Below are 9323 nucleotides of genomic sequence, written 5' to 3'. Positions count from 1 at the left end.
CCACCCACTAACAGGTGCCATGATGAAGAGATAATCAGTGTAATTCACGACACCTGTCATAATGTTATGCCTCACTAAGTCCCATTGAATTGCCTATTTCCCTCACTACTCTATCAATGACTCAAAGTCAATGCAATAGCGCCCTCTCCTGGTTGTAATTGAGACAATCCTGAGGCTGAACTGCACTTAAAATTTACTACATCGTTTTAACTTTGTTTTTGTTGCCATTTTAAGCTTGCTAGGCACTACATTATGCATGTAAAATTACAAGTGTTTTTAACACATCCACAATACAATACATCAAATTTTTTGTCTAAATTTATGGTCAATTTCGAATTGGTTGTAAATTACATGCAGCAAATAGGACAATTTTAAGAGGTCCTAAAACAGGCTGTTATTTAAAAACCCAGAAAAGCTGTTTTGGCCACAAGCCCTCTTACAATGCATGAGGAAAGTGTTTATTCCACTAAATATTCTGGAATAAAAAGTGGCTGTTGCTAAATACCCATGCACTGTGTGTGTGTGTGTGTGTGTGTGTGTGTGTGTGTGTGTGTATATGTACAGGTTTATATTACATTGTGGGGACCAACATGTTGTTTTTTGAAAATGTCAAAATGCAGAAAGTCTGGGTTTAGGTTAGTGTAAGGGAATAGAGTATACAGTTTATACAGTATAAAAATCATTATGCCAATGCAGAGTCCCCACAAAGACAGCAATAAGAGGAATATCAAGGAATCCTTGACCATGGGAAATGTTTGGTCCCCAAGAGGAAAACAGTTTATAAAGTATACTAAATTAGGGTTTTTTTTGTTTTTAATGTTGAAAACGTAAAAAGTTTTCTGCGAGGGTTGTGTTTAGGGGATACAATATACAGTTTGTAGAGTATAAAAATCATTATGTCTATGGAAAGTCCCCATAAAACATGAAAACCCAATTGTGTGTGTGTGTGTGTGTGCATGTGCGCTGTGTGTGTGTGGTAAAATGCTGCAAGGAGGTTTGACAGCTTTGCATGCCTGCTTTTTCTCTGGTGGATTCCTCCCGTCTCTCATTTTAATGCAAATGAAAGGTTCCCCCTGGAGAAATGGTTGTAAAAATAGTAGTATATCACATACATGCCTCGGAATCATACCTAGGACACAGTTATCGCACTGGGGGCGGAGAACAGACATCTGCAATATCAGGGGTGACCTGTGACCAATGCTTTGAAAGAGTTCACTATACGATTTTATCAGGGTTCATGCAAAAAGCCAATGCAGTGGTTGTGTCTGACACTGAAGGGAGCCGCCCAGTCAGTCAATAACTTAGAAAGCATATTTTTGTATTTTGGTACTGTATTCTGTAACATAATGACTCATCTAATGATCTACAGCAAATTAAATAGAGCTCAAGGACATTTTTTGAATGAATGACTTTACTTCTTTGTGCTCCATCAGATGCCATTTTTATTCTTTCCACCAACCACCAAACCCTCTAAAGCAAATGTAATATTTCCAAGTAAATATTTAATGATTTCAATGCCTTTTTCGCTGTAGAAATGGAATTCAAGTTGGAAAAAAGACATTGGTAATGAATGACTTTATTCCTTTAAACCAGTATTATTTTAGTATCATTGATATATACATGTTTTAAAAATATTTTAATACAATTTTATTTTTATATTTTCTGTTTTCATTTTCATAAATATTTTTGTCATTTTGTTGCATTTGTCATGTTTATTAATTTTATGTTTTTAAAGTCTAGATAAGTTTTTGTTTTTAATTTAAGTTTAGGTCAATTCAAGCTCAAATTAAACAAAAAATTGAAAAATATTCAAGTTTTTATATATTATTTGACATATTTTACAGTTATTGTTTAAAAATAGTGAAAATAGTTTTTAATGGGTTTAGTTTTGTTTAAAATTCCTCCATTACACACCAAATACATTTTTTCAAACAACAAATTCAAATGAGGTTTAGAAATGATCAATTAAAACTTAACTAATATTTTGCTATAGATAATAGATATATCAAACTGATGACAAAAAATAGAAATTTAATGAGTGAATACATTTACTTTTAAGCACCATATCATACTATATTTTCTAAAGTTAAGATCCTTGATCAGATCAAAAATTTTATAACACACTTTTTCTGTTTTGTAACGTTTAGAATTGAATGTCTTTATTGTGTCTATTTCTCACACCCTCCTTTTCATTCATGAAAAATTAAATATGGCTTCTATCCTGACTAACATCCATTCTCCTGATTTGTACTGCAGAAGCTGGAATGGAAACCGATCTTCTGCGGCTTTGACTGCAGGTTACAAAAGTTCACCGCCATGAGGGATATGCAGTTGTAATGAGAGACAGGTTTAGGACAGGGCTTGTTTAGGCCAGTTTGGGTCTGTAACACAGCTCCAGACGGAGAACTTTCTTGGCACTGGTTCAGCACACCTCCACAACCTTCTATTCATCTCTATCTTCCTCTTTAATAATGCTTTGGCATCCATATTAAAGTAGTCGGGAAAGTTTCCTTTGTCTCGGCTGATATACTAAAGCGTGCAGTTTTGAGGAATGAAACATGACGTTGGCCCCTGAGCGCCCCACCCTCCCAGAGGGAGTTCCCTAGCCCTGTTTCAGAGAGGCATGGCGTCTTATCTCCAAAGCATGAGAGCCTTCAGCTTAAAATTTATTTGACCAATTGAGCTAAGTAGCTCTTTCATTATGAGGTCATTCATTATGATTCATTAGTGGATGGGTAAGAGTCGCAGATAAAACCTCAAGACGTCTCACTCATCTGTGTGTTATGAAGTGCACAACATGCTCCCGTTGAATAAAGCAAAGTGCTGTGGGACCGTGGAACAAGGTTTGTTAAGATATTATCATCTGCAATAAAGGGAAAAGGGGAAAGGCTAATCAAGAGTCAGTGGGTAACGCCTGAGAGGATATGTACAACGGACTTTGTGTGAATAGCAATCTAACTTTAAAGGTAAAGTGTGCTATTTTGAGGTAAATATGCAGAGATGACTTTAAGTAAGCCACTGGTGTGTCTCCTGAAGAGTTGAAACACTGCATCTCTGTGGTGCTCTAAAAACAGTGCTATGTTTGTTTTTAGCTGAAGGAGGCATCAAAAGTCATCTCTTTCATGCAAACGAAGCTCAAGAGTTCCGAGGTTCCAGAAGTCTTAATAAGACTTTATTGAACAAAGCAACAAAGCCGAGATGCCTACAGAACATCTGACAATCTCACTCGCATCTCACACTTTTATACAGTTTTAACCAGTGATCTCATCTGCTATTGCTCTCTTCTCTTTTCCCTTCTTGGAATTTCCTCAACACTTTCGCCAGTTAATTCATTAACTGGCTATCTTGTTCTCTTTGTAATGGTGGTCGACTGCCAACCAGTCAAAAGCATATTTTGATTGTTCCACAAAGTGATTATTCAATGTTTCTGCCTCATTATTTTTTATAAAGAGACCATGTTGAAGGCCATGAGAACACAAAGAGCAACTTACTTATCAGTGAAGATGTCAACCGCAAGCAACTTCCAACTCTGCAGCCAACTAATATCCCATTCTTTCCCGTGTAACTTCTCTTGCGGTAATGAAGGCTATACGGCCTTTGCAACACAGCTTTTATAGCATTCAAATAGCACTCTTTCTACAATTATTTTCTATAGGATAAATCAAATATTTATTCACTATCTGTTAGTGTTCCCATGCTTTTCAATGGCAAATGCAATTACAATTAATACATTTAAAACAATTCTTGCAAAAGTCGTGTTTACAAAGTTTCTTCATAGATCACACAAAAGACGCAGTGTGGTATTTCATTATTAGGCCTACTGAAAAAGACAACGTATCTTTAACGATATGAAAATCTAGTCAGCAACTATACAATAATTTAAAGGTGAAGATTTTTTTTTGTTATGCTGGTTTAAAGTCTTCTCATATCAACAGAAATCACCATGTTAAGTGGTCTAAATTTATTTTTATAAATAATCTGTGGAAGGCGTAGCACCGCAATGCAATACACTGTAAGAAAAAACGGTACATTGGTGTCACTGGGGGCGGTACCCTTAGCAAACCCTGACAAATATGCACCTTTAAAGTACTATGTACCTTTAAGGTACTAATATGCACTCTTAAAGTACTGATATGTACCTTTAGTTTTAAGGTAATAATATGTAACATTTAGGGGGGAGTAAGGTACAAAGATGTTCCTTTTCCTTTTTTACCTTTTGTACCTTAGGGTACCGCCCCAGTGACAGCACTGTACCTTTTTTTCTGAGAGCGTGCAATCATTGCACTCGGTCCGAATGAAAGGATAACGTGTATCCTGTCAATCAACGTATGTTTGCATACCACTGCGCAGCCTGTTCACGCAGACATCATACGTTCATATACGCTGTGCAGATTTTTTTGTAGTACTGTTACTCACTGTACTGTTAAGTTTTCTCACCGGTGAATGATGCAATCCAATAACGCTGTTTCTGGTCGTCTCGCTTTTGGTCTGTGTGCGTTCATGTGTTTTGGAGAAGGCGTTGTTTTGGACGGCGATTTGCAGGGAGGGTGACATAGTATGCTTTCAATGCTAGCAGGCTAAAGTTAGCATTTCCCATAAATGTGTTTGGTTTTTAAAAAATATCTGGCTCAAAAAAGTAAAACATTCTGAAATTTCACTGCAGAGGTAGCGCTGCATGTTTCGGATTAACCAAAGCAAATGGCTTATGAAAATCATTCATTTGGAAATCAGACTACACTGGTTGCGATCTTTGTTTTTGATTCACAAAAAGCCCAACACATAAGATTCATTAGTTAAGGAATCAGACTACATGGTTGTGAAACTGAATCGGGAAATTAACCTATGTGAGTGTTATTCTGTGTTATTGCGCAAGTATCTGTATAAAATTTAAGTGTGAGAACCTCTGACAGGGCCAAGTGTCCCTTTTTCAGCAGCATTTGTTCTGTAAGTATTTTTTCCATTAATTTCTCTCATAAGGATTTAAATCTTTTTAAGTCTCTGTAAAAGCTTTATAAGACATGAACCAAGCCAAACAGTAGCGAGGTAAATAATAAAATTACAAACTTTGATTTGAAACATACTACTAAGCGAAAAGCAATTGAAAAGAGTATTGAGTATGCAGAAAAGAGTATTTGAAAATCAGACAACAATACAAGGGAACAAACAGGGCCGTCCCAAGCATGGAAAGAGGGGCCCCTGCCTTGGTCCGTATGCGAAAGCATTCCAGGGGGTTGGTTCCCCTCAAGCGGGGTTGCACCACCCTAAGGATGGCCCTGGGTACAAGACTGTGTACTCAATCCCATGAAGCATTGCTAACAGCATAGAAATGAAGGAGAAATATATAATTACACATTTAAAAAAGTTTATTATATAAAATGAAATATTTTGCATATAATATTTATTGCAAAATATGCATTTTGAGAGGCTGGCTCAATTCGTAGAGATTTATGGGAGGGGCAGAGCTAAAGAGCTCTTTTGCTTGTTTCAACTCTCTGATTGGTTGAATTTTATGTACAGCATCATGGGTAATGTAGTTTTCACCACAAATGATGTTGTTAAACACGATTAATTTAAAAACAATACGTTGAAATAATACTGGCTGACAAATACCATAGATTAATAATCTTGTAGATCAAAGTAGTTCTGTCTTTAAAGGTTTACAATTTATTGTTAAAAATCCATTTCCCTATAGAGAAAATGAATGGAGTTTTTACCTAAGGAATATGATTGTTGTACTCTATGTTGCTTGCTTGCATGAAAAAAAAAATCAGATTACACAGCTACGTTTCAAAGGCTGTCCTCACAGAAAAACACGATGTCTGTTTATTTACCTGAGTCTTAAACTGAGTCTGTTTTAAGTTCCAAAAGTTTCCAAATACACTTTGAGGCCTTTGATTATCTGGGCAATGAGAGACCTGTTTGAAAGAGTCGCTTACTTTTAAGCTAAAATGGCATGTGCCATGTAGCCTACCATATATGCTAATACACCTGAAAAAGTGTATTGCCCTCAGGAACAATATGTTCCCTCGGATGGTCGTATTTATGACCTGAAGCAATCACTATATTGATGCCGCTGATTTGAATAGCATGTTCTTAACCTTTTTGTATTATGAGGTATAGGGCGGTGTCAAGGTTATGGATATATGTATCTGTATAGATAAGGGCAGATGTTGAGATTAGCCTTTTGTATGACTCCAGAAGGGCAGAAATGAGGTTATTTTTGACCCATGTTTTCATCAACGACCCGCTAACATGCCTGATGCTCCTGTGGCCTTTCATCTAGATATTTCAGCAGCGCCTACAGGCAGCCGATGAATGCCTTTCATCGACTAATTACAGTGGCATGGCTGTAAAAAGGCAAAAAGGTAATTTATATTAATTATAGAGGAATGAGTATAATAGACTGAAACAGCGCGGCTTGACACGCTGTACAAAACACGCAGTAAAATTGTCAGAGGCGTGTGGACTAGAGGCCTGTAATTGATAGATGCTGCTTGTGTGTGTGTTGTGGGGAACGTGTGCAGCAGTCAATAAATTATCATCATCCGTACACTTACAGTCTCTATGTCACCAAATGAGTATTCCAGACTCACATTCACACACTGACTGCCCTTTTTCACAAAAAGCTGCATGCTTATTGCAATCAGAGACATTTTCTATTCTCAGGCGAGGGGGAGGGCGACACAGAAGCGTCAGTGTTTCATATTAATCATGCATGCAGCCCAGGGCCGAAGCTGAGCAAACAGCGCGCCTGCGATAAATGTAGGTAAATTACAGCATGCTCTCGGAACAGGCAAATTTAGACAGGACAAATTCATCAAAAGACCATAGACAATGACTCCGAATGGAGGACGGGTAATGCACAAATGGGTTTGGTCACCGTCAGGCCGAGATAAGAGCGCTGCTCGCCATCGGCGCGGTCCCCAGGTTCGCATGGTCACAAACGGAAACGCCTCCATACGGCCTGATGTGTTTTATGGCGCCTCTCGCCCTCACAGGGCCTGTTTATGGATTCCCGTCGAATAGAAAACCATTTTACCTTTGAGGCAGAGGCAGCCAAAATCAACAGCATTACCACAGCTTTGCTGATCCAGTAGGCTATTTCAACAACTATTCTATCCCGGGGAAAAATAACAAAAATCTTTGCAGTATTTTACTTCAGTTATTCGCCTCTTGAAAACATGATCAGAACCTGTCGATTCTGCTTGTCTGCAATCTTTGTATCTTTGATCTGATATAGCCTACTGACCACAACTTCTTAGCTCCAATATAAGTAGGCTAGCCTATCGCATTAAATTCGTAATTGCACAATATTTATCCAAAAGCACATTAAGCGTTTCAAACGTGCCATTCAGAAATGTTATTTCTCTGTCCGGAACGGCGGGTAAGAGTACACCTTATTTTCATATCACATGACGGAGAGTTTAAAAACACATAAATTCAAGCGAAGGCACGCTACATTTATCAGTCAGGCAGTTGGATATGTCCACAAGCCTGTTTAGACATTTCTATTTTCGATTCGCCTGCGCCATTAGTCACCGAATTTGGCCGTGGTCCGCCGTTGAAAACGGGGGCCGTCGATCTGAGCTGGAGATGTTTGCGGAGTAGCCTATAAGCTGCAGCCTGTTGACATTTTAAGAGAGGAGGCCCTTCTTTCCCTTCCCCGTGATTTAGAACGGGACTCAAATCCCCGAAGAGTCCGTCCCGCTGCGTTACATCTGCACACGCACATGCATTCGCATTTCGCACACAAACAGGCTCTTTTAGCCGTGCACGTCCGTACGCGTGAGCACATCTGGTCTGCACCCTGGCAGCAACGTGAAAGGGCCCACGGGTCATTGTTTCACACACTCTGACATGTTTCAGGCTCCTTCTTTTTATGTCATATCATATAAAGAAGTGTTTGAGGTTTGCATTTGACAAGCTATCGCGCATTTCAAATGGGCCGAATGTGTATAATGAGTGTCGTGAACTGAAATAATCGTGACAGAGTCGGTGATTAAGATAGTGATGTAATTGTAGAGTGAGACGCGGCCGTATTTCACTTTTGTTGTAGACACTCAATGTCACACAGCAGTGGTAGCAATTAAGCTTTATGACGTTTTTCTTTCGGATGCGTGTTCGCTCTCTCATGTGGTCGTGTTTGGTCTTGTTCCACTCGAGTTTTCACGGCTTACCGCTTGCAAAACACTTTGATTTTCGGCCATTATGGCTTTCAGAAATGAATCTTTGGGTAACCAAAGCAAGATTTTGCACGCCTAGCTCCAAGTGCTCAGCTTTTCCCTCCCTTCTCCTTCCATCTCTCTCTCTCTCTCTCTCTCTCTCTCTCTCTCTCTCTCTCTCTCTCTCTCTCTCTCTCTCTCTCTCTCTCTCATATATACTTTCTTTCCCCCCTCACCCTAGTGGATTCCCCATCTGCACCACAGCGCACGTTAACAGACGCTCGCTTGACAGATTTACCGCCGCCGTCCCACCATTGGCTGCCAGCATGACAGAGTTGATTTAATGCTCGTTTATGATTGGTTCAGGAACGACAAGCAAATTTATGGCTGTGCTGTGATTCGACGCTGGCTGTCTTTGATGTGAGTTACCGCTCTGTTGCTTATGGGACACAGAAACGGTGTCAGGTTTCAATCGTAAAACCCTCTCCCCAAGGGAAGGAGCAGGGAGTGCTCGACATTCCTGACGTCATGAGAGCAGCAGGAGGAGGAGGATGAGGAGAGAGAGAGAGAGAGAGAGAGAGAGAGAGAGAGAGAGAGAGAGAGAGAGAGAGAGAGAGAGAGAGAGAGAGGAATGATTTGTAGCTGCAGTCATTTTCACTCACACACAGGCCTGCTGCAGTTTCTTTGTGGAATGCGTTCACATCCAACTCTCCAACTCCAAAATAATATCCTGTTTCAACACCCGACACTCAAAGAAAACATCTCATATGCGACGCAAAAATGCGGACGATCCTACCAGCCGATTCATCTCAATCAACGCACATCAGCAATGCAAACACAACTGTCATCGCCATATCCCATTACTGGGGTTGATGTTTGCTTACGATAAATTTGTGACCTGCCACTGATAACCACATATATGTTATAATTCTCATGGTTAGGCTACATCCTCATAGTGTGATTTGCTGATTAATTATGCATTTTAGGCAAAATTTGTATACTCCCCAATTTGCTTAACTTATCACAGCATAGTAGCCTAGCCTTTTTTGAAGAACATCATATAGAGTTTAAAGTGATATTTGACACAACAATGAACATTCAGTCATACGTTTTTTTTATTCTGTGGAACTCAAAAGAATGTTTTAGAAAATTGTCTTAGTG

The sequence above is a fragment of the Pseudorasbora parva genome, chromosome 6 (assembly GCF_024679245.1).
Source record: "Pseudorasbora parva isolate DD20220531a chromosome 6, ASM2467924v1, whole genome shotgun sequence".
NCBI lineage: Eukaryota > Metazoa > Chordata > Actinopteri > Cypriniformes > Gobionidae > Pseudorasbora > Pseudorasbora parva.
Note: the sequence above shows the minus strand (reverse complement) of the source record.